General features: G+C 46.1%; 1 long non-coding RNA gene across 4 annotated transcripts; it reads right to left on the reverse strand.

The window, feature by feature from the left end:
- Positions 1-7,226: 7,226 nt before the first annotated feature.
- On the reverse strand, positions 7,227-25,231 carry LOC134929616 (uncharacterized). 4 transcript variants are annotated; one of them, XR_010178620.1, is made up of 4 exons: positions 25,104-25,231; positions 13,357-14,056; positions 9,966-10,504; positions 7,227-8,078 (listed from the first exon to the last, which is right to left on the reverse strand). It is a non-coding gene; the product is annotated as an uncharacterized LOC134929616 (long non-coding RNA). The 4 variants fall into 4 exon arrangements; XR_010178619.1 differs by lacking the exon at positions 25,104-25,231 and adding an exon at positions 24,269-24,480; XR_010178622.1 differs by lacking the exon at positions 25,104-25,231 and adding an exon at positions 24,269-24,479 and having other exon boundaries at positions 10,128-10,504.
- Positions 25,232-25,850: the final 619 nt, after the last annotated feature.

Genomic DNA, 25,850 nt, shown 5'->3' on the forward strand with positions numbered 1-25,850 from the left:
TTTATTGCTGAGCAGTGCACTACTGCTGGAACTAGTATAAAATGAGGCTACCCACATGTGGGAGTGACTTAGTGTATAAGGTGAAGGGGTGATCTTCAGTTTGCCGAATGTCGGGATCCCGGCGCACAGTATACCGGCGATGGAATCCCGACATACCGGCACATATTCTCCCTCGTGGGGGTCCACGACCACCATGGAGGGAGAATAAAATAGCGTTGTGCGCATAGCGTGTCACCGTCCCCACGGCGAGCCCACAAGGGGCTCCTTTGCGCTCGGCACGGTGTCGGGCTCCTGGCGCCGGTATGCTGGTCGCCGGGAGTCCAATCGTCGGCATACCATACTACACCCGAGGTGAAGGGCTGTCCTTCAAAAGCGAAGGTGGCAGTATCAATGGGGAGGTCAGATATACAAAGGAACCCTCCCAGGACAGCCATCCGAGCAGGATGGATTGGCTGCGCCCTGTCTTAGCTTGACCCTCTATCCCTGGACCAAGTTTAAATTTGACTTTCTAGAAATTTTACAGCCAACATAGGGAATCCAGCGCTGCACTAGTATAACATCCAAAACCTGGATAACAGTGCTGTCTGTGGGATACCTCTGCCTAACAGTATTGCACTGGGATGGAGGACTCGCAAGTTTAGCAAGAAACACCCCTCCATTTCTAGTCAAGGGGGTGGGTATACCCACCGCTGTAACAGAAGAATGTGCACGTTGTATCCACAGGTCAAGGCACAAACGCAATATAAGGTAATTTAGTCCTATAACAGATAGAGCTCAGCTTATTACTCCATAGGGAATACAGAACAATTCTAATAATAATGCTGATACACCCAGGTGTTGAGGTTACTCTCACATGGCCCTATCACTTCAGAGTCAAGAGGCATTAAATGATAACCCTTACACTATTTAGGTGCAAAGGACTAAATTTATGAAGATGGGAGATTTTTTAATATTTATTTTATATAACTGGTGATGTTGCCCATAGCAACCAGATTCTACGTAACATGAAGATAATAGCTACAATCTGTTTGGTATGGGCAACATCAATGTTTCTAAAAAACAAACCCCATCTTAGTCAATTTACCCCACAGAAGGTAGCCATGGTTTCACCAAAATACTTATCCGTGGTGTTATAATCTAGTAAACATATTACTGAACATACATTGTAAGGTCGCCGTGGAAGCTGTGCAGTGCATGTAATTTACTGAATGTGGAGTTTCATCGTAAGTACAGCAAATTTTCAAGAAATACAATTGTCAGGTCCTGGGTGCAGGTCATAACTCTAATACATCGTATAAGAAGTAAATGTGGAGCTACAGAATGTGTCCAAAGTGCAGAAGTCCTGTTTCACACACTGTGTGACCTTGCGCTTTGGAACCAGATTACCATCAGAATGGATCCCACTGTTATAACACAAATAAACGATTAATTTTTTTCAAGTTGTGCTAACCTGGAGAGGAGTGCATTGTGGGTAGAATATAGCAGATACACCGGTAACTTGCTAATATTAAGCAGCAACATTTCTATGCTAGTGTAATACAGATGAATTTTCTATGAACTTTAAATCCTCAGTACATTAGAGAGGGACAATGCAGCAGAGTAATGCACAGCAATGCAGTGGTATACTCAGCAACCTGTATGCAGATGCTAATAGTCTAGCACAGGCATTCCCAACCACGGTCCTCAAGGCACACCAACAGTGCAGGTTTTAGTGATATCCAGGCTGCAGCACAGATGGTTAAATCAAAATAACTGAGCTACTAATAAAGTCACCTGTGCTGAAGCCTGGAAATCACTAAAACCTGCACGGTTGGTGTGCCTTGAGGACCGTGGTTGGAAATGCCTGGTCTAGCAGGTAAAATGGGGGAATTGGAATTGTTAGCATCAAAGGCTGAGTATGACAGGTATTACGGAAACATGGTGGGACGACTCCACGACTGGGTTGCTAACTTAGAGGGGTATTCTCTTTTTAGGAGGGACAGGGCTAACAAAAGAGGAGGTGGTGTATGTCTTTATGTTAAACCATACCTAAAGGAGGTTATCTATGAGGAAACTGGCGATAATGTAGAGTCACTATGGGAAGAAATCTCAAGTGGGGGAATTTATGCAAAACTAGTCATAGGCACGTGCTACAACCAGCCGGATATTAGCATACATGAGGAAGAACAACTATTGCAGCAAATCAAAACGGCTGCGGGATTGGGGGACATCCTTGTGATTGAGGATTTTAAATACCTGGATATAAACTAGAGTAACGATTCATGTGCTAAAGCGAGGGGCAGCAGGTTTTTAAATACGTTTAGGCATCACTACTTGTCTCAATTAGTCCAGGACCCAGCTAGGGGTAAAACTACCCTGGATCTAGTAATTACTAATAATGTGGACATTATATCAAATACTAAAGTTGGGGAGACTTTGGGTAACAGTGATCACTATATGATCACATTCGACATCAGTTTCAGGAAACCTAGCTACAGGGGTTCCACCGAAACGTTTAAGTTTAGGAAGTCTAATTTCATGCTTAGATGTGCACTTAACGCCATAGATATATACCAGCTCACACCACTAACACGCCGTACAACATGGCATTTGTAACCAAACCCAGTCAACAGCATGAACAAAAACCCAGCAACAGGCTGATTATAACCAAACACAACCAATGTGTAACACAAGCAAAAACTACAACCACTTACTGCAGATAGAGTCCGCACTGGGACGGGTGCCCAGCATCCTCTACGGACTAAGAGAAAAGGATTTACCGGTAGGTATTAAAATCCTATTTTCTTCTACGTCCTAGAGGATGCTGGGGACACTTCACAGACCATGGGGTTTATACCAAAGCTTCAGATCGGGCGGGAGAGTGCGGATGACTCTGCAGCACCGATTGACCAAACAACAGTTCCTCATCAGCCAGGGTATCAAACTTGTAGAACTTTGCAAAAGTGTTTGAACCCGACCAAGTAGCCGCTCGGCAAAGCTGTAACGCCGAGACCCCACGGGCAGCCGCCCAAGATGAGCCCACTTTCCTGGTAGAATGGGCCTTAACCAATTTCGGTAACGGCAATCCAGCCGTAGTATGAGCCTGTTAAATCATATTACAGATCCAATGCGCAATAGTCTGCTTGGAAGCAGACGTCCCAATCTTGTTGGGAGCATATAAGACAACCGGAGCCTCTGTTTTCCAAATCTGAGCTGTTCTGGCTACATAGATTCTAAAAGCCCTGACCACATCCCGAGACTTTGAGTCCACGAGGGCGCCAGTTGCCACTAGCACCACAATAGGTTGGGTCATGTGAAAAGCTGAAACCACCTTTGGCAGAAACTGCTGCCGAGTTCTCAACTCCGCTCTGTCTTCATGGAAGATCAAATAGGGGCTCTTGTGAGACAAGGCCACTAACTCAGACACCCGCCTTGCGGATGCCAAGGCCAATAACATGACCACTTTCCAAGTAAGGAATTTTAACTGAACCTTCCGTAAAGGTTCAAACCAAGGAGATTGCAGGAACTGTAACACCACGTTGAGATCCCACAGTGCCACCGGAGGCACAAAAGGAGGCTAGATATGCAGCACCCCATTCATGAAAGTCTGAACCTCAGGGAGGGAGGCCAATTCCTTCTGAAAGAATATTGATAAGGCCGAAATTTGTACCTTAATGGAGCCTAGTTTAAGGCCCGCATCCACACAAGCTTGTAGAAAATGGAGAAAACGCCCAAGTTGCAATTCCTCCGTAGGGGCCTTTTTGGATTCACACCAAGACACATATTTTCACCAAATACGGTGGTAATGCTTCGCTGTTACTTCTTTTCTAGCCTGTAGTACAGTGGGGATAACTTCACTGGGAATCCCCTTCCGGGCTAGAATATGGCGTTCAACCGCCATGCCGTCAAACGCAGCCACGGTAAGTCCTGGAACATGCACAGAGACCTTGCTGCAACAGGTCCTCTCGTAGAGGAAGAGGTTACGGATCTCCTATGAGCAACTCGTGAAGATCCGGATACCAGGCCCTCTTTGGCCAGTCTGGGACAATTAGTTTCGCCGGAACTCTTGTTCTTCTTACGATCCTTATCACCTTCGGGATGAGTGGAAGCAGAGGGAACACGTAGACCGACGGAAACACCCACGGAGTCACCAGGGCGTCCAACACTATTGCTTGAGGGTCCCACGACCTGGAACAATACATCCGAAGTTTCTTGTTGAGGCGAGACGCCATCATGTCTACATGAGGAATTCCCCAATGACATGTCACGTCTGCAAAGACCTCTTGATGAAGACCCCACTCCCCTGGATGGAGATCGTGTCTGCTGAGGAAGTTCTGCTTCCCAGTTGTCCACTCCTGGAATGAGGAACGCCGACAGAGCGCTTACATGCCTTTCCGCACAGCTGCGAACTTTTGTGGCCTCTGCCATTGTCTCTCTGCTTTTTGTTCCGCCTTTGCGGTTTATGTACACCTCTGCTGTTGTCCGACTGAATCAAGATGTGCAGATCTTGAAGAAGATTCTCCGCTTGCCGAAGACCGTTGTAAATGGCCCTCAATTCCAGAATGTTAATGTGCAGACAAGCCTCGTGACTTGACCATTTTCGCTTGAAATTTTCCCCTTGTGTGACTGCTCCCCATCCTCGGAGACTTGCATCCGTGGTCACCAGGATCCAATCCTGGATCCCGAACCTACATCCCTCTAGAAGATGAGGACTGTGCAGCCACCACAGGAGAGAGATTCTGGTCCTGGAAGACAGACCTATTTTTCGGTGCATGTGCAGGTGAGACCCAGACCACTTGTCCAGCAGGTCCCACTGAAAAACCCCGGCATGAAACCTGCCAAAGGAAATGGCTTCGTAGGCCGACACCATCTTTCCTAGCAATTGAGTGCACTGATGAATCGACACCCTTGCCGGTTTCAGAATCCCTTTTACCATGTTCTGGATTTCCAGAGTTTTCTCCACCGGGAGAAAAACTCTCTGTAACTCTGTGTCCAGAATCATGCCCAGGAACGACAGCCGCTTTGTTGGAACCAACTGTGATTTTGACAAATTCAGGAGCCAACCATGTTGCTGTCGAATCTTCAGGGAGAGTGTGACGTGTTCTAGTAATTTCTACCTTGATCTTGCCTTTATCAGCAGTTCGTCCAAGTACGGGATAATTGTGACTCCTTGCTTGCGCAAGAGGACCATAATTTCCGCCATCACCTTTGTGAAGATCCTTGGAGCCGTGGAAAGCTCAAACGGCAACATCTGAAATTGGTAATGACAATCCTGAACCGCAATCCTCAGGTACGCATGATGCGGAGGGCAAATGGGGACGTGTAAGTACGCGTCCTTTATGTCTACTGACACTATAAAATCTCCACCCTCCAGACTGGGGATTACTGCCCAAAAAGATTCCATTGAATTTGAATCTCTTCAGATAGAAATTGAGAGACCTTAAGTTCAGAATCGGTCTGACTGAGCCATCCGGCTTCGATACCATGAACAGGCTCGAAAAAAAACCTTTTCCTTGTTGTGACGGTGGTACTGTGACAATGACCTGATGTTGACACAGCTTTTGTATGGCTGCGCATACTACCTCCCTTTCCGGGAGAGACGCTGGCAAGGTTGATTTTAAAAAATGTTGAGGGGGCACGTTTTGAAACTCCAGTTTGTAACATTGGGTTATCATGTCTAATACCCAAGGATCCAGGCCCGATCGAATCCAGACCTGACTGAAAAGCCTAAGACGTGCCCCCACTTGAGTGGACTCATGCAGAGGAGCCCCAGCGTCATGTGGAGGATTTTGCAGCAGCCGCGGAGGGCTTTTGCTCCTGGGAACCTGACACCGCAAGTGATCTTTTACCCCTTCCCCTACCTCTAGTAGCAAGAAAGGAGCCCCCTCGACCTCTTTTGTACTTATTGGTCCTAAAGGTCTGCATCTGATAGTGAGGCGTTTTCTTCTGCTGTGAAGGGACATAAGGTAGAAATGATGATTTACCCGCAGTAGCCGTAGATACCAGGTATGCAAGGCCGTCACCAAACAAGACACCACCTTTATACGGCAGAGTCTCCATAGCTTTCTTTGAGTCCGCATCAACATTACATTGATGAATCCACAATGCCCTCCTAGCCGAGACTGCCATGGCATTGGCCTGTGATACCAAAATGCCAATATCCCTTGCAGCGTCTTTCAGATATGCTGCAGCGTCCCTTATGTAACTTAAAGTTACGAGAATGCTATCCCTGTCCAGGGTATCAATTTCAGTGGATAAATTATCCGCCCACTTTTCAATAGCGCTACTCACCAATGCCGACGCCACGGTAGGTCTGAGCAGCGTCCCCGTATAGACATATCGATTTCAATGTGCTTTCCTGTCGACGATCCGCAGGATCCTTCAGGGCTGTCGTGTCCGGACTCGGAAGAGCTACCTTTTTGGACAGACGGGATAAAGACTTGTCCACAGAGGGGGGTTGACTCCCACATTTTCCTGTCCCCTGAGGGAAATAGATAAGTCAGCAGAATTCTCTTGTAAAGCAAAAACTGTCAGGATTTTCCTAAGCCTTTTAAAAAAAAGAGTATTCAGTTCATTAGAGGGAGGGAACGTTACCTCAGGTTTCCTACACTTATACATGCAGACCCTCGTATCAGGAACTTCAGGGTCCTCCTTTATTGCCACAATCATGTACTGAATATTCTTAGCCAGTTTAGGATTCAATCTGGCATCATTATAGTCGACACAGGAATCAGTATCCGTGTCGGTATCTGTGTCTAACTCGGTATCTGTGTCTACTAACTGGGCAAATGAACGCGTCTGTGCCCCCCAAGGGGTTTGTAAGCTGTGGTGGGTCACCAGGGTCCGGTGATCCTGTGGTCAGGGCCCTGGATGCTGTCCTCAGGAAGCCATGGCGGGGCCTGCCTGTAGCTCCTACTGTGCAGACAGACAGCAGCAGCTTGCAATCTGCCTGTTGCAGCCTTGATAGAAGCAATTAAAAATTAAAGTATAAAAAGGGGCTGGAGCACAGGAAACATCCAGCTCACTCAAACCACTAATCTAAAATGGTCTTGGAGGAGTATAGAGGGAGAGGAGCGAGCTAAACTTATTTAAAGAAATTTTAAGTGTCAGGATATATTTATCCACCTGTCTATACCCCAGTGTACTGTATGTACTCCAGTGTCCTCTAGAGGATCAAGGTGAAAAAATATTGCGTGCCTTTGATAAAGCAGGTTTTTAGTAAATGAATAAAAGTGCAAATAAAGTGCTTCCAGAGATTGAATTTATTTTAATGTTGTAACAGTATCATGTTTAACAAATAAAGTTCTTAATTTTTTTTTAAAAATCATTATCTTTATACAATTATATTTAGACGTTCAAGAAAATCACAGGTGTTCTTAAAATGTTCAACTCCGTGGTTAAAATCATTTGTTGTGGGATCAAATTGTAGACAAAGGTTTGTCATCTCATCTACATCCAATATAATGGTATTGTCTGGTACAACAACATTATTATTTGTTTCTATTGTGGCTGTAGAGCCATAGTTATCTATGCCATACTCATCGATGTTTACTTCTGTGTCAAACATTGGATTATGAAGCATTCCAGCTGTCCATAACTGCATTGGGGAATGGTATCTTTCAGTGCTCATAAGGTGATTATTCCATTGTGCAACAAATTCTGTTACTGCATGATTAATTCTTCTCAGATATACATAATGCAAAGCAAAGAGATGGCACTCATTGTTAGTATTTAGTATTCCTCTATGCTCCATCCATAAAAATAAATCTTTAAAGTAGTAGATGACAACTCTGTTTAATTCTGCCCATAAGCGTTCTATCCGTTGATTGTGAACACTCTGGCCAGTTATGAAGCTACCCCTATTAGGTCCTCTTGAGTTAATCATGTAACGTGCTATGTTAATATTTTCAACACCCATGTCTCCTCTTACTCGTAATGGTAATCCAAACCTTGATACACCTTTTTGAAATAATTGCAGTGTTGTTGATGCATTATTGTTTGTAGCAGTTTTAAGATAAATTATATTTCTGCTGAACCCATCTATGCAACCATGGAACACAAATCTCCAAGAGATTAGCTTGTGGTTACTGTCAATATGCCTGAAAGAAAGGAAAAAAAATAATGGTTATTATGATGACCTTGTTTTCAACAAAATCACATATTGCTACTCAAAATTATACAACTGTCTAATTTAAGTTTATGCGTTTCTTAAGAAATGAGGGGCTTTTAATAATTGTGAGCACCTACTAACACAAAGGTGATACTGTAACTAGGTTAAATATTGTGGAACAATTAACCAAAGGATACATCCTTAAGTATATACCGTTAAGAACAATGCTCTCATTCTTATCTAGTTGCAAAACAGCTGCAGCAGGCACATCAGTCTCTTTTTTCAAAATGTGCATACCTCAGAGCTGCAATGCGCATGCACAGTGCATGAATTATGATAACAGTCGCAAACACCATTTAGACAGTGTTCGTGGTGGTAAATTGGAGTGATTGGGTGAACACATGAGTCATGGATGTTCAGAATGCATTTTCTGGTCATGCATAAATGATCAGCTATTAATTACCTTGCTACTGGAGAGATCGCTGCATTCGGGGAGAGAAGCATAGCCTGCATGTCTACAGAGGCACTATATCTTTGTGACGCACCCATATGAAACTATGGTACTGATTTATCAGTATTTGTATGCCAGCTAGGAGGCAGCAGTGGGCAGATCTATGCTCAGATTGCTGTTCACATTTGCAAGTACAGGTTGAGTATCCCATATCCATATATTCCGAAATACGGAATATTCCGAAATACGGACTTTTTTTGAGTGAGAGTGAGATAGTGAAATCTTTGTTTTTTGATGACTCAATGTACACAAACTTTAATACACAAAGTTATTAATAATATTGTATTAAATGACCTTCAGGCTGTGTATACAAGGTGTATATGAAACATATGTGAATTGTGTGTATGTAGACACACTTTGTTTAATGCACAAAGTTATAAAAAATATTGGCAAAAATGACCTTCAGGCTGTGTGTATAAGGTGTATATGTAACATAAATGCATTCTGTGCTTAGATTTAGGTCCCATCACCATGATATCTCATTATGGTATGCAATTATTCCAACATACGGAAAAATCCAATATCCAAAATACCTCTGGTCCCAAGCATTTTGGATAAGGGATACTCAACCTGTATATGCATATATTGGAAAAAGCTAAAGGATAGAAACAGCAATCACATCTGAATGAGGTACAATGTGTCAACTATACCAGATTTGGAGAGGTTTTTTTTTCTACCATCTGAAGTTATTATCAATAGCAAACCCTGACAGACTACAGTTAATATACAAACCAACTAATGCTTTATTTGTCGAGTACAAAAGAAAAGTTTACATTACATGGGTGGGATATATAATATATTTTTAGTTTAGTAATCCCTTTTTATATCAATAAAATAATACTAGTAGTAGAATTACTATTCACACCATTACATTGTGTACAGTAGACCAAAAAAATAAAATGATAAAAAAAAAAATAGGTTCTGGTTTATTGGATTATTAAGCCTAAATGAAAGTGCACACAGCTGATTACAATGGATTATATACAATATCCTGGCCATCAGGATGCCGGCAGTAAATATCCTGACACTGGCATCCCGACGGGCTCAGCAAGTATGCTACCCCCCTATACCTCCTGCAGCCTAACACTATCCTCCCCCATAGTGCCTTACCCTAAACCCCAGCAGCTTAAACCTAACCCTCCTCCCTTAATTCCTAACCCTAACCTCCCACCTTCCGCAGCCTAACACTCCTCTCCCACAGACTAACCCTAACCTCACCCCCTAGTTCCTAACCTTACCTCCACACAGCCTAAACCTAACCCTACCCCTTAGTGCCTAACCCTTACCACCTCAACCCGCAACCTAACACTAACCTCCCCCAGTAAGTGCCTAAACACTCCCCCTTACCCTCGGCTACATACTCACCTCCTCTGGCATCCAGAGATTTGGATCCTGACGGGATTCCGGCGCTGGTGTCCTGATCCTGTTCAGGATTTAGGTGTTGGTGTCCCTAGCGGGTATAATATTCTGTGATCCTGACGGGAAGGATCGAGCCCTGGGAGCGCGATTGCAACAACATGTTCTTACCACAAATGATTTGGACCTGGTACACTATAAACTCTACGCTGAATAGCCCGTCTTTTACGAACAGCTCGGCCAACAGGATCCAGAAGTTGCAGCCTCCTTCTAATTTTCCACCTCTGTACTCTCAGTGCTCGGCTTCTGAGACTACCTGAATATAACTTTCTCCAGCATTTGGTGTGGAATTTAGAAAACTCAAGATATGCTGATCAAGTTCATCATCACATATATCACTGAATCTGTTGTCAGAAGATGTAGGCAAGTTTAGTTCTTGTCGTCTTCTGTACAAAGTTGAAACACTGATGTTTAAGCAAGTTGCTATTCGAATCCACGAAAAGCCTAGTTCCCACAAATATTGTATCTGTTCTCTAGAAACAATGAACCTTAAAAAAAAAAAAAAAACATTAATAAATACTGTTGTGAGATCTTGAAGAATTTGTGAATGTGTTTCACAGGCCGAAACCCTCCCTTTTTTTTTTTTAAAGTAGTCATTCACTTTTTGAAAATGTATCATATCATTATCTACCTATCAGCTTTAATAAACACTTGTCTGTTTCATAACACCCTTGAGTGAATGACTCAGACTCTGTACATTTGCATAAACATCTCTTGTGCGATTTTGCACAGAACTTGCTCATAAAACAATATTCACATTTGTAACATTTTGACATTTACATCTGGAGAGGCAATTACGGTGTTAAAAAGGGTACTTGGACACGAGCAGTAAGGGCTTATTCTTGTACTAGTGTTTCCGAATCTTGAATATAAGGCATATATGGCCAAAAATCGGCATAATTTACAGATGGTATGTGTCAGGTTCAAGTTTCAGATAATGATCACTTGTACCGGTGAATGCCCACATTAACCAGCAGTTATTTCCTTTGTCACATATTCCAAAAAAAAGTTTTGTAATAGACACAATTTTGTTATAATTGCACAAGAGATGTGCACATAACCTATCTTTAGTATATGTATCGAAATATGCATTCATTTACCTATGCCTTTTTAAAGACTAGATAAATATCTTAAAGGGTCTACTACGGTAAGCGAACACTCTGGATACCGGCGCCAGGATCCTGGCAACAGGGTGAGCACAAAAGAGTCCCTTGCAGGCTCACTGCGCTCGCCGTGCTATTTATATCAAATGCCTCCCATCTTAAGACCGCTTCTGTTAACACTTTAAAAAGCTTTTTATCTTCAGAAACAAAATAAAATTATGTAAAGGTTGGAGTGCACCTGGCACAGTAGATGACTGCCCCCCTGTCATATTTGAAAAAGGAAAGGCACGTGTTAAAAATGGGGTGTGGTCTTGTGTGAAAAGGGCATGGCCCCACAAGAGCACAACCAATTCAAATTATGCCAGACAGTAGAATTGCCCCTTAAGGGCCCTACACACTGGTCGATACCAGTGAAAGATATGAACGATCTAGTTCATTAATTAACGAAATACCACTCATATTTTTCAGTGTGGAGGCACCAACAATGAACGATGTGCGGCCCCGCGCTCGTTCATCGTTAGTGCTCTGTCGCTTGTGCATGCAGGCCAATATGGACGCTCGTCTATATTTGCATGCACTGCTATAGAGCCGGGTGACGGGGGGAGTGAAGAAAATTCACTCCACCCGTCACCTCTCCCCCACCCACCTCCAGGTCGCCCGTCTGCCGTATTGGCGGCGGGTCGACCAGTCTGTAGCGCCCTTTACTCACATTACAATACATAGTTGTGTCCTTTAGTCACAATACACCACACACTAGAGACCCTTATTAACATTATGCTTCACAATAGTTCCCCTTACACACATTATGCCAGAGTAGTGGCCCTTACACAGTGGGCGCACTAGCTAGTGCCAGAGATGTCACATCCTTTACATCATAGTTAATTTTGACAAGTATTTTCAATTTAGTTTTTGTCTTAGTCATTTACTTAAAAAATGAATAAATTTAAAGTAAAATCACATTTTAGTATTGGTTTTTGTTTCGTTTTAGTCAAGATTTAATCAGTACATCTTTGTTTTCATTTTAGTCCTGAAATTAACGGTCAACAAATGTGCATTTTTATACAGGTTGAGTATCCCATATCCAAATATTCCGAAATACGGAATATTCCGAAATACGGACTTTTTTGAGTGAGAGTAAGATAGTGAAACCTTTGTTTTATGATGGCTCAATGTGCACAAACTTTGTTTAATACACAGTCATTAAAAATATTGTATTAAATGACCTTCAGGCTGTGTGTATAAGGTGTATATGAAACCTAAATTAATTGTGTGAATGTACACACACTTTGTTTAATGCACAAAGCTATAAAAAATATTGGCTAAAATTACCTTCAGGCTGTGTGTATAAGGTGTATATGTAACATAAATGCATTCTGTACTTAGACTTGGGTCCCACCACCATGATCTCTCATTGTGGTATGTAATTATTACAAAATACGGAAAAATCCGATATCCAAAATACCTCTGGTCCCAAGCATTTTGGATAAGGGAGACTCAACCTGTAATACAAGATTCTAAATGCCAAAAACCTAACTTTTTAGAAAAATAACCATAACTTGTAACACATCATAACATATGGGAATGTTTACAATATATGTAGCTACAATCACACACTTTTATGCAGGTGCAAGAGACTACTGCAAATGTAATTGTGTTATTGTGAAAATGACACAGAAAAAACAGAAAAATGGACTAAACTTAACACTTATTCAAATAACAATAGACCTTGCCTGAAAAGCATACAATCCATGGTTGCATTGCCAATCACTTATGAATAGAAAATAGTCGAGGTGTCATCACAAAATAGATAATAATTAATCATATTATTCTGTTAAAACAAAGCTAAAAGTTGATATTTGGCAAATTTATGACCTGGAGCAGAATGTGAAAACATACTGACAGAACTTCATAAAATACAGTAAAATAACTCGCCAGGAACACAGAGTATGGAAGGGTCCCACCCATTGGCACCTGTTCAGTATAATCCTGACAGTAAAAATTCCAATGGATCACAGTCACTATTATTACCCTAGCACTATCTCACCGCTCCCACAGCCTAACCCTAACTGTCCATTTCAGCTACCTAACTATAACCATCCCCTTCTGCAGCCTAATGCTGGGTACACACTGGCAGTGGGCTGGTAGCACAAACTTAAAGTGATATTTTCAGCTTGATATTTCTTATTATAGAGCATTTTTACAATCAAGAAGAATACGTTGATGAAAATGAAACTTACCTTGGCCTACCTACACCGACACTTAGAAGGGGAGCAGAATATCCAGGTGTTTGATTACAGTCAAATAAATGATTGATCCTGGTTTGGATATCCTCAATTAACAAAACTGTATGCTGAGATATGTCTTCTAGCATTGGAAGTAAAGTACTGTTTCCGCTAATAAAATGGTGACATGCAATGAGCATTGCAATTAAAACTTCTAAATGGCTTTCAAGTTTTCTATGTAGATGTTCCAAAAAATTTATATCCACTGAAAAAATAGCCCTTTCTGCAATAGTACAGCTTGACTTTAGTGAAAGAAAATATTCTTGAATATCTTCCACTGCCTCGATTAATATGAAATTAACACATAAACAGAGGAAAATACAAAAAGAGTAACTCATGGTTAATGGTTGCAATTGAATATATATTTAGTTGATATATAGTTAAAAAAAAAAATAATAATATTGGAATTATCTTGTCCTTCAAATTATTTGGAGATTTGCAAAACTGTATCAGAAGTCTCTCAAATTCCCTCGCTGGGCCACCATAATCTACAGCTCCTTCTGCATTCCCAAAGGAATCAGTCAAGTCAGTCAAGAGGACAGAAACGAGATTGTTTTCAGCCGTAATCCACGACACGCTCCTTCACAGACTAGTCCGTGTTTAACTTAGAACTGCTTTCAGTATAAATCTGTACTGCCAGATTTCACAGAACACCCTTTAAAGTCAAAAACAAAAATAAATCAAAATTTAGTTTCAAATAACTTTTAAAAATAAGGGCAAGTACAAATATTTATATATTTAGCATTCATGATTACCAATCCAAGCACTCACACACAGATTTTGATTTAATTGATGTCAAATAATATCCACACACATGCACATACAGATGCATGAGCACACATTGCGTCAAATATGAAGCTGGGCACCTCTGCATATACACTATATGGACACTGTATCCCAATACATATGGAGCAGGTACTTAATTTCCAAATAGAACAGCTCCCACTCTTCTTGGAAGGCTTTCCACAAGATTTTGGAGCGTTTCGATGGGAATTTGGGCCTATTCATTCTGTAGAGCATTTATGAGGTCAGGCACTGATGTTGGACGAGAAGGCCTGGCTCACAAGCTCCGGTCCAGTTCATCCCAAAGGTGCTCGATGGGGTTGCGGTCAGGGCTCTGTGCGGCCAGTCATGTTCTTCCACACAGAACTCATCAAACCGTGTCTTTGTATCCCAGTGCATAACGCAAGGACTATAGTCATCTTGGAATAGTAAAGGGCCTTCCCCAAACTGTTGCCACTAAGTTGGAAGCATAGCCCTGTCCAAACTGTCTTGGTATGCTAAAGCATTAAGATTGACCTTCACTGGAGAAAAGGAGCCTAGTCCAAACCCTGAAAAACAGCCCCATAGCATTATCCCTCCTCCACCTTCACAGTTTACACAACGTAGTCAGGCAGGTACCATTCTCCCGGCATCTGCCAAACCCAGACTCGCACTCCTGACTGCCAAACAGAGAAGCGTGATTCACCATCACTCCACAGAACACATTTCCACTGCTCACCATTCATGTATTGTGGGAAGACCAATATTGCTATATTGTTGCTCCCAGGAGGGGAGTCATTACAAATTTTTGAATGAAACAGACGCCCCTTGATAAACTACAACTTATGCCAACTGTCTCGGATGGTAAAGACTAATCCTGGAATTGGGAGAACTCTACACCAAAGCATAATTTTATGCAGAAAAATCTACTAACCCTCTCCCACTACTTACCTAAACATAAGCCTTTCCCCCACAACCTAACCCTAAGACATCCCCTACTGACTAAACTTTACCCCTCCTTCCCCTCCGATAGCCTATTCCCAAGCCTCCCCAGCATAATTACGTTTGGTATGCCAACAGACAGGTTTCAGGCATTGTGAGAGGAGTCAGGATTCCGGCATGGGTCTTCTCACCAGTATCGGGTGATAAAGCTGATTATTTACCTTATAACATTCACTATATGTGGGTAAGAGACTCAGTACGCAATTGGCGTATGGGGTACCGTAAGGGTACGCACTTAGCGTAGCAGACGCTTAGCCGTGGTCGAGACGCACGAGCGGCACGCTCACTCACAGCTTTACGCTTGGTATCGAACACGCTATAGGCGGCCGACTACCGTAATGCTATGCTACTAGCGTAGCGGACGCTGTGACCGCGAGGGGAACACGAGCGGCGCAGACGCTCACGGGATGACACTCAGTAAACCTTGTATGCAACACACTGAAAGATTGAGTTTATACTGTAAACCTTACTACTGAAATACTGTAGCGATATAATGCTGCTTAACCTTGTTAATATAAAAGCTGCTTGAGCGATTGAGACGCTCCGAATACCCTCAGCAATGTAATAAACACACAATTCCTTGCTAAGGCTCCTAAACCTTTACTAACGAGATTTAGTTATATCAAAAGGGGAAACACAGTTAACATTTCATACACTACAGGCTAACATTAATATCTAACAGAATAACTACACATGAATATACAATAGCGGCACAATCGCAAACACAAATACATAGACTAAAGGGCCCTACTCATTTGGCGATTCGCCGCCGAGGTGCCCGACGGCCGATACGGCTGACGAGCAACCCGGCGGCGGGGGGGCAGTGACGGGGGGAGTGAAGTTTCTTCACTCCCCCCGTCACCCGGCTGCATTGAAGTGCAGGCTAATATGGACGAGATCGTCCATATTGGCCTGCATGCACAGCCGACGGGAGATCAGCGATGAACGAGCGCGGGGACGCGCATCGTTCATCGCTGTAGTCTCCACACTGAAAGATATGAACGAGTTCTCGTTCATTTATGAACGAGATCGTTCATATCTTTCATTATATCGGCCAGTGTGTAGGGCCTATAAGAATGAATGGCTAACATTACATGGGTAACAAAGTGGCCACAGAGAAACATACCATACGGGGAACACTCGCCAGCGCAACCGGATCCAGTCCTCCAATTATCAGAGATAAATGTTGATGAGAGAGAGTACTGGCCGGTCTGGGGACAGTGGCCTTTATATACACAACATACAGTACACTACAAAGGGCCCTACAATCGCATTGTTCATTGGACACAAGAATGTCTCTCTGCACTGTAACAAAAGGTCATAGGTGGATTTGAACAGGTGGGCTGTGACTATTACAAACAGCTCAGGTGGGAGGGAATCTCAGGATTCCCGCCGCATGCATGAACCGCAAATATAGTAAATGTCCAGAAACTACTAATAGACATAACTATACGCAGGAGCGATTAATCTTTACCTAACCAACACCGGATTGTTACTAATAAAATACTCTTCGGTTAGGTACCAGACACCACTGTTCAACCTTTGTATCATGAAAAGAAGGATTCCCAAGTCCATGAACCAGTCATATTAAACAAACTTACAGTTATTATTAAGGGGAACATTACCTATAAAACATACTATTTAGATTTATTATGTAACGATTGAGTCGCCCGCTAGACGCACAAACTCTACCGTAAATGCACATACCACACGCTCGAGTGCATGGCCGTGGAGGTGCCATCACGCAACTGCGAATATGCGCACGCACGGGAGAGAATGTGCATGTGCAGCGGGCAAGCGCATGGGGTGAATATATGGCAACGTGTAGCATGATATTTTTCCGACTGACACGCGATTCCAGGCGCCGGCATCCCAAAAGCCAGGAAGCCAACTACATCCCGTATTAAGGATTACATGCAGGGTCAGGGACACAGAAAGAAGCCTGTATGTGCTTTGAGAGCTGCTGGGTATTGTACGCATGTGTGGTCTTGCTGAACACACATTCACAATTGATCATACATGCACAGCACCCATTTTAGTGGGTTGAGTTGCTGGTGGCCGGGATACCGGCTGTCAGGATCCCGGCACAAGGTTATATTCAGCCACTATGGGGTTCGTGACCCCCAGGAGAGGGAATAGTCCTTGCTTGACAGTATTCCAGCATCGGCATACTGACCGCCAGGATCCCAACAGCCGGCATATTGACTACATTGCATCCTCATACGGACTACCCTTTTCCGCTAGGATCCGGCGTTCAACCGCCATGCCGTCAAACGCAGCCACGGTAAGTCTTGGAACAGACAGGGTCCCTGTTGCAACAGGTCTTGTCTTAGAGGAAGCGGCCACGGATCTTCTGTGAGCATTTCCTGCAGATCCGGATACCAGGTCCTTCGTGGCCAATGAAGATTGTTCTCACTCCTCTTTCTTACCATTCTCAACACCTTGGGTATGAGGGGGAAGAGGAGGAAATACATAGTCCGACTGGAAAAACTACTGCCTGATGGTCTCTTGACCTGGCGCAATACCTCTGTAGCTTTTTGTTGAGGCGAGACGCCATCATGTCTATCTGGGGTAGTACCCACCGACTCGCAATCTGTGCGAAAACTTCCCGATGAAGTCCCCACTCTCCTGGATGTAGGTCGTGTCTGCTGAGGAAGTCTGCTTCCAAGTTGTCCACTCCCGGAATAAACACTGCTGAAAGTACGCTTACATGATTCTCCACCCAGCGAAGAATTCTGGTGGCTTCCGCCATTGCCACTCTGCTCCTTGTGCCGCCTGCCTTGGCGGTTTACATGAGCTACTGCGGTCACGTTGTCTGACTGGATCAGAACTGGCTTGTCGCAAAGTAAGGTCTCCGCTTGACGTAGGGCGTTGTATATGGCCCTTAGTTCCAGAATGTTGATGTGAAGACAAGTCTCTTGACTTGACCAAAGACCTTGGAAATTTCTTCCCTGTGCGACTGCTCCCCAACCTCGGAGGCTCGCATCCGTGGTCACCAGGATCCAGTCCTGAATGCCGAATCTGCGGCCCTCTAGAAGGTGAACACTCTGCAGCCACCACATAAGAGATACTTTGGCTCTGGGGGACAGGGTGATCAACTGATGAATTTGTAGATGTGACCAGGACCATTTGTCCAGTAGGTCCCATTGGAAGGTCCTCGCATGGAACCTGCCAAAGGGGATGGCCTCGTATGATGCCACCATCTTTCCCAGGACTCGAGTGCATTGATGCACTGATACCTGTTTTGGTTTCAATAGGTTCTTGACCAGAGTCATGAGTTCCTGGGCCTTTTCTATTGGAAGATAAACCTTTTTCTGGTCTGTATACAGAATCATGCCCAAGAAAGTCAGATGAGTCGTAGGAACCAACTGCGACTTCGGGATATTGAGAATCCAGCAGTGTTGATTCAGCACCTTCAGTGAAAGTGATACGCTGTTCAGTAACTGCTCTCTTGATCTCGCTTTTATGAGGAGATCGTCCAAGTACGGGATAATTGGGGTCAGGGACTCAGGTTCGACAGCAAAAAGGTCGACATACCTTAGGTCGGCACCAATTAGTCGACACACCTTAGGTCGACATGGACAAAAGGTCGACATGGACAAAGGGTCTACATGAGTATTTTATGTTTTTTTGGTGTCGTCTTCTTCGTAGAATGACCGGGAACACCAATTAGTGTACCGCGTCTCCTCGCATGGATCACTTCACTCGCCATGCTTCGGGCATGGTACCTTCGCTCCGCTACCGCGTCACTCAGCACAGATACCCGGGATTGAAAAAATGGCCCGGGATTGGCTTCCCTAGGCGTCAGCTATCGGCGAAGACTCACATTTCTTTCTATCTTCCTCTGGGAAGGGAAAAGCAACCAAGACCCTCTTAGGGATATGGAATTTTTTTTCAGGATTTTCCAAGGCTTTTTCAAAGATAGCATTTCATTTCTTAGATGCTGGGAAGGGGAGAGGGGCCTTTTTACTGTCCGGGAAAAAGGGCTCCTCAACGTGCTCAGGATTTGTGTCAGAAATGTGCAACACATCCTGTACGGCTTCAATCATCAACTGCACCCCCTTTGCAAGTGATGCCGCCCCCCTCGAAAAACATCCCCGTCACCGTCCGCAGTGTCAGAATCGGTGTCCGTGTCATCCTACATAATCTTGGCAAGTGCACGTTTGTGAGAATGTACTTGCAGGGACCCTGAGGAAGCAGTATCTGACCATACAACCATAGAGTATTGCTGTACCCGAGTGGCCTGCTCAGATCTAGCAACCCTTTCAGAAATCTGAGATATAGTCCCCCTAAGAGAGGCTAACCACTCTGGTTCTCTAGCTGGGATCTGCGCTACAACAGTGCAATCCTGGTTACATGGGATGGGATCTTCCTGAGAAGATAAATCCTCTGCAGCAAATGAAACAGAGTCTCTAGACATGTTTGCTAATACACACCAATCACACCACATACACACAGAGTACTGGGCAGACAGAGTTTCCCCACAAGAATGGCAGAGAGACACAGAGATTGGAGACAACCCATACACAGCGCTATTACAGGTATAAGGAGACCCTAAACCTGAGCTGACTGTCCCTTAATAGGCAACACAGTCTTTCACAGCCTCCCCTCCCTTCTACAATACCCTGGTACCGTACAGATAGCTGGAGTTGCACTTGAGGGAATGATCTTCCACTTGCATCCAATTGCAGGCAGGAAAATGGCGCTGAAACGCTGCTGGGTCCGCTCTGAGGATGGCGCCATCTTCCCGCTCTTCAAGATTATACTGGCCTGAGGATTTTAGGTGCTGGCTGAAATCCGCAGACCCCGACAGGCAGAATTGGTCAGTGTAGTGTCAGGCGCTGGCTCAGGGCGCCCCTCACAGCGCCGCACTGAAGTACTGCTGAGCCGTCCGGGAGCGCAGTTAATACTGCGCTCCTACCCTGAAGCCGCCATCTTCACACCGACTCCCTGCTATTTAGGGGGGACGGTGACTCACTCGTCACACTTCAGCTCTGCAAGGGGGTGGCGGCCTGCTGCTGGGGTGAGCGTTCCCCTGCGACGGGGAGCAATCTATCCCCTCTGGAGCTCAATGTCCAGTCAGCGGAGACAGTGGCTCAGACCCCCGCAGGGCAGACACTGCTCCCCCCCCTTAGTCCCCTCCTGCAGGCAGGCTGTTGCCAACAGCCTTCTGTAGAAAAAAAAAAACCTCTATAAAATCACTTTACTAGAAAAGCTCTGTATAGCTTCCCTAGCTGTGACCGGCTCCTCCGGGCACATTTTCAAAACTGAGTCTGGTAGGAGGGGCATAGAGGGAGGAGCCAGCACACACTATTAAACTCTTAAAGTGCCAATGGCTCCTGGTGGACCAGTTTATACCCCATGGTACTAATATGGACCCAAGCATCCTGTAGGACGTAAGAGAAAATATAAAAACATTTCATACATCAGGCCTAGGCTCCAACTGGTGGATTTCTCAAGTCAGGTCTCCCTTTAGTCTCATGACACATGCAGAACACAAATCCTGCTGGCCTGGGAACCAAATGTTGGGACAAACATTTGACGGACACTTTATAGCTTGTACTGTCCAGGACTGGACACTTTATAGCTTGTACTGTCCAGGACTGCGCTGGCTGGATCACCCTCTCCCACTGCCCATGTCAGTTGCTGCCAGTTTAGTCTTGCAAATGCCTGAGCTCTCACTAGCCCATGGCTCACAGTGAACATGATCGGTGATGGTGGCTCCAGCTGCAAGATTCCCTTTAAACAGAATACACCAACCACTGGTGTCTCCCTAATGTTTCCACAGCTCCAGCTGTCCTAGATAATCCCAAGGTTAGGGCTCTTGCTGTGAACCGCAATAAGGGCTGTAGAGAGCCACACCAGGCAGCGGTAATGGAATAAGTGCATGGATCCACATTTGCTTTAAAAAAAAAAAAAAAAAACTGCAGCGCTGTGAAACAGTTAAGACCTACACAGGGGGGTGCCTATCAAATCCAGGGGGGCATGGGGGGGGGCAACTGATTCCCACCTTTTTGCGTCGGGAAGTGGGTTCCTCTTTGGCCGGCAATCCTCTTTCCAGTGATATTTAGGAAGATTGGGCATGTGCGCTTTCAATGTGCAGTGCCATCTTCCGACAGGCCGGGACAGAGTACATGCACTCCTGTGCATGACATGGGCACACACTAATCTCTGCTGGGTATGAGACTGAATCTGCTAATTTGTCACACCCCCCCCCCCCCCCCCCCCCACCCATCCCCGCTCCTGTGCTGTTGACATTGACAGCATTTCAAGCAGCAACAGCATACATACAGTAAGTCAGTGGCACTGCATAGCGTCTGGTGGCACCAGGGACGTTTCTAGGGGCCTGCCCTCAACCGCTGCAGTAGACGCGTTTGAGCACCCGCCCTCCCTCCCTCCTGGCTTCCGGTATCAGTTTCCTCTCCTCACACAGGTAGGTACTCCGATAACCCCCCTGCGTGCACCACTGCATGTTACATTCCAAATCAAATATCCTCCTCTCCCATACTATCCCTCAGTATATGCAGATCCCCATATTAAGTTACAGTATGGTACACACAGCCTCCCCTCTACCACACTACTCCTCAGTACACACATCCCCCCTCTCCCACATCATTCCTCAGTATACACACACAGCCCACCCCCTCCCTATTCCTCTGCACACACAAAGCCCCACGTCTCCTCTGCACACACACAGCCTCGCCCCTCCCTATTCCTCTGTACACACACAGCCCCCCCTCCCTATTCCTCTGTACACACACAGCCCCCCCCCATTCCTCTGTACACACACAGCCCCCCCCATTCCTCTGTACACACACACAGCCCGCCTCCCTATTCCTCTGTACACACACAGCCCCCCTCCCTATTCCTCTGTACACACACAGCCCTCCCTCCCTATCCCTCTGTACACACACAGCCCTCCCTCCCTATCCCTCTGTACACACACAGCCCTCCCTCCCTATCCCTCTGTACACACACAGCCCTCCCTCCCTATCCCTCTGTACACACACAGCCCTCCCTCCCTATCCCTCTGTACACACACAGCCCTCCCTCCCTATCCCTCTGTACACACACAGCCCTCCCTCCCTATCCCTCTGTACACACACAGCCCTCCCTCCCTATTCCTCTGTACACACACAGCCCTCCCTCCCTATTCCTCTGTACACACACAGCCCTCCCTCCCTATTCCTCTGTACACACACAGCCCTCCCTCCCTATTCCTCTGTACACACACAGCCCTCCCTCCCTATTCCTCTGTACACACACACACACAGCCCTCCCTCCCTATTCCTCTGTACACACACACACACAGCCCTCCCTCCCTATTCCTCTGTACACACACACACACACAGCCCTCCCTCCCTATTCCTCTGTACACACACACACACACAGCCCTCCCTCCCTATTCCTCTGTACACACACACACACACAGCCCTCCCTCCCTATTCCTCTGTACACACACACACAGCCCTCCCTCCCTCCCTATTCCTCTGTACACACACACACAGCCCTCCCTCCCTATTCCTCTGTACACACACACACAGCCCTCCCTCCCTATTCCTCTGTACACACACACACAGCCCTCCCTCCCTATTCCTCTGTACACACACACACAGCCCTCCCCTCCCTATTCCTCTGTACACACACACACAGCCCTCCCTCCCTATTCCTCTGTACACACACACACAGCCCTCCCTCCCTATTCCTCTGTACACACACACACAGCCCTCCCTCCCTATTCCTCTGTACACACACACACAGCCCTCCCTCCCTATTCCTCTGTACACACACACACAGCCCTCCCTCCCTATTCCTCTGTACACACACACAGCCCTCCCTCCCTATTCCTCTGTACACACACACACAGCCCCCCTCCCTATTCCTCTGTACACACACACACAGCCCCCCTCCCTATTCCTCTGCACACACACAGCCCCCCCACTATTCCTCTGCACACACACACACAGCACCCCCACTATTCCTCTGCACACACAGCCCCCCTCCCTATTACTCTGCACACACACACACAGCCCCCCTCCCTATTCCTCTGCACACACACACACAGCCCTCCCTCCCTATTCCTCTGCACACACACACACACAGCCCTCCCTCCCTATTCCTCTGTACACACACACACAGCCCTCCCTCCCTATTCCTCTGTACACACACAGCCACCCTCCCTATTCCTCTGTACACACACAGCCCCCCTCCCATTCCTCTGTACACACACAGCCCCCCTCCCTATTCCTCTATACACATACAGCCCCCCCCCCCCATTTCTCTGTACACACACACAGCACCCCTCCCTATTCCTCTATACACACACAGCCCACCCCCCCCCCATTTCTCTGTACACACACACAGCCCCCCTCCCTATTCCTCTGCACACACACACACAGCCCTCCCTCCCTATTCCTCTGCACACACACACACAGCCCTCCCTCCCTATTCCTCTGTACACACACACACAGCCCTCCCTCCCTATTCCTCTGTACACACACAGCCACCCCTCCCTATTCCTCTGTACACACACAGCCCCCCTACCATTCCTCTGTACACACACAGCCCCCCTCCCTATTCCTCTATACACATACAGCCCCCCCCCCCCATTTCTCTGTACACACACACAGCACCCCTCCCTATTCCTCTATACACACACAGCCCACCCCCCCCCCCATTTCTCTGTACACACACACAGCACCCCTCCCTATTCCTCTATACACACACACAGCCCACCATACCTAATCCTCTGTACACACACAGCCCCCCCCCATTCCTCTGTACACACACAGCCCCCCCCCCTATTCCTCTGTACACACACAGCCCCCCCCCTATTCCTCTGTACACACACAGCCCCCCCCCTATTCCTCTGTACACACACAGCCCCCCCCCCTATTCCTCTGTACACACACAGCCCCCCCCCCATTCCTCTGTACACACAGCCCCCCCCATTCCTCTGTACACACACAGCCCCCCCCCTATTCCTCTGTACACACACAGCCCCCCCCCCCCCCCCCTATTCCTCTGTACACACACAGCCCCCCCCCCCCCCCCCTCCCTCCCTCGTTATTCCAATCCTCAGTACACTTCCTCCCTATTGTACCTGGCTTTCCTGTTTGTTTCTTACAGAGGGAGCCAGCACACACCACGTGGAGCCAGCCAGTGACTCAGGCGATGGGCACTTGAGCAGGCAGAGGAGGACAGGGCTTTTACCTCACAGCAGCTCACTCTATGATCGGCTGGCTCAGTCTGGGGCCAGACACTGAATGTTAAGCAGAGCCAGCACGAGTGTTCTGCCTTAGTTCAGGGGCGGGACACAGACAGCTGCACCACAACTTATCCTGCCTTCCACATGAGCAAGGTCTAAACGCTGCCAGACACTCTCAGGAGGATCACTAGTCACCACTCACCTCACTTGCAGCTGCTGCGCTTTGTGTATGCTGTTGCAACATCACATGGCGCGCAGAAATCGTTATCGCGCCAAGACACTGGGGCAGGTTAACCACTTCCTCTACCAGACCATAGCCTGATCTACAATGAGGGGGCGTGGCAAGGGGCGGAGCTTCCAACGGCCGCTATTACTGCAGACTGCTATGCTATCCCACTGCTGAAACTAAGGCAGCTTCTGTACCTCGGCTGATGGCCAGTCTGCCCTGCGGATGTCTCCCCAACCCATGAGTGCTGGCACTGGAAGCTTGTCACTCATGCATACAGCTTCCCCCTCCCCTATACTCAGTGTCTGTCCTCCTGTGAGTGCTGCACATTACATTTTCCCACACTCTGCCCTGCAAACCACAACTATTAGCTGAGCTGATCTGCAAATGCTTAGCTGCTCATTGTGTGTCATGTGTCTGCACCCCTGGTCTCCCCCTCAGCCCCTCTTCGGGTAGTGTTTGTCACCAGACATTCCCCCTGCACACACCCCAATGGTACAGTACCTAGAAAGGGGTCAGGCAGCCTGAGGCAGGAGATGAGCTGCTCTGCAATGTGCCTCAGTAACACTTCTCTGCTGCTGACAATGCCACCTAGAGAGAGATCCACTTCACAGCTCTTCCACACTATACTGATCCTCCTCCCAGCCAGCACCACTGCTTATATAGGAGAGCTGTGATTGGCTGGCTGCATCATGTGCTTTTCTCAGTGTATGTCATATCCCCACATCTCACCATAGTCCATAGCCATCTCAGTGTATGTCATATCCCCATCTCACCATATGTCATATCCATCTCACCATATGTTATATCCATCTCACCATATGTCATATCCATCTCACCATATGTCATATCCATCTCACCATATGTCATATCCATCTCACCATATGTCATATCCATCTCACCATATGTTATATCCATCTCACCATATGTCATATCCATCTCACCATATGTCATATCCATCTCACCATATGTCATATCCATCTCACCATATGTTATATCCATCTCACCATATGTCATATCCATCTCACCATATGTCATATCCATCTCACCATATGTCATATCCATCTCACCATATGTCATATCCATCTCACCATATGTTATATCCATCTCACCATATGTCATATCCATCTCACCATATGTTATATCCATCTCAGCATAATCCATAGCCATCTCACCATATGTCATAGCCATCTCACCATATGTCATATCCATCTCACCATATGTCATATCCATCTCACCATATGTCATATC

The sequence above is a fragment of the Pseudophryne corroboree genome, chromosome 1 (assembly GCF_028390025.1).
Source record: "Pseudophryne corroboree isolate aPseCor3 chromosome 1, aPseCor3.hap2, whole genome shotgun sequence".
Lineage (NCBI taxonomy): Eukaryota > Metazoa > Chordata > Amphibia > Anura > Myobatrachidae > Pseudophryne > Pseudophryne corroboree.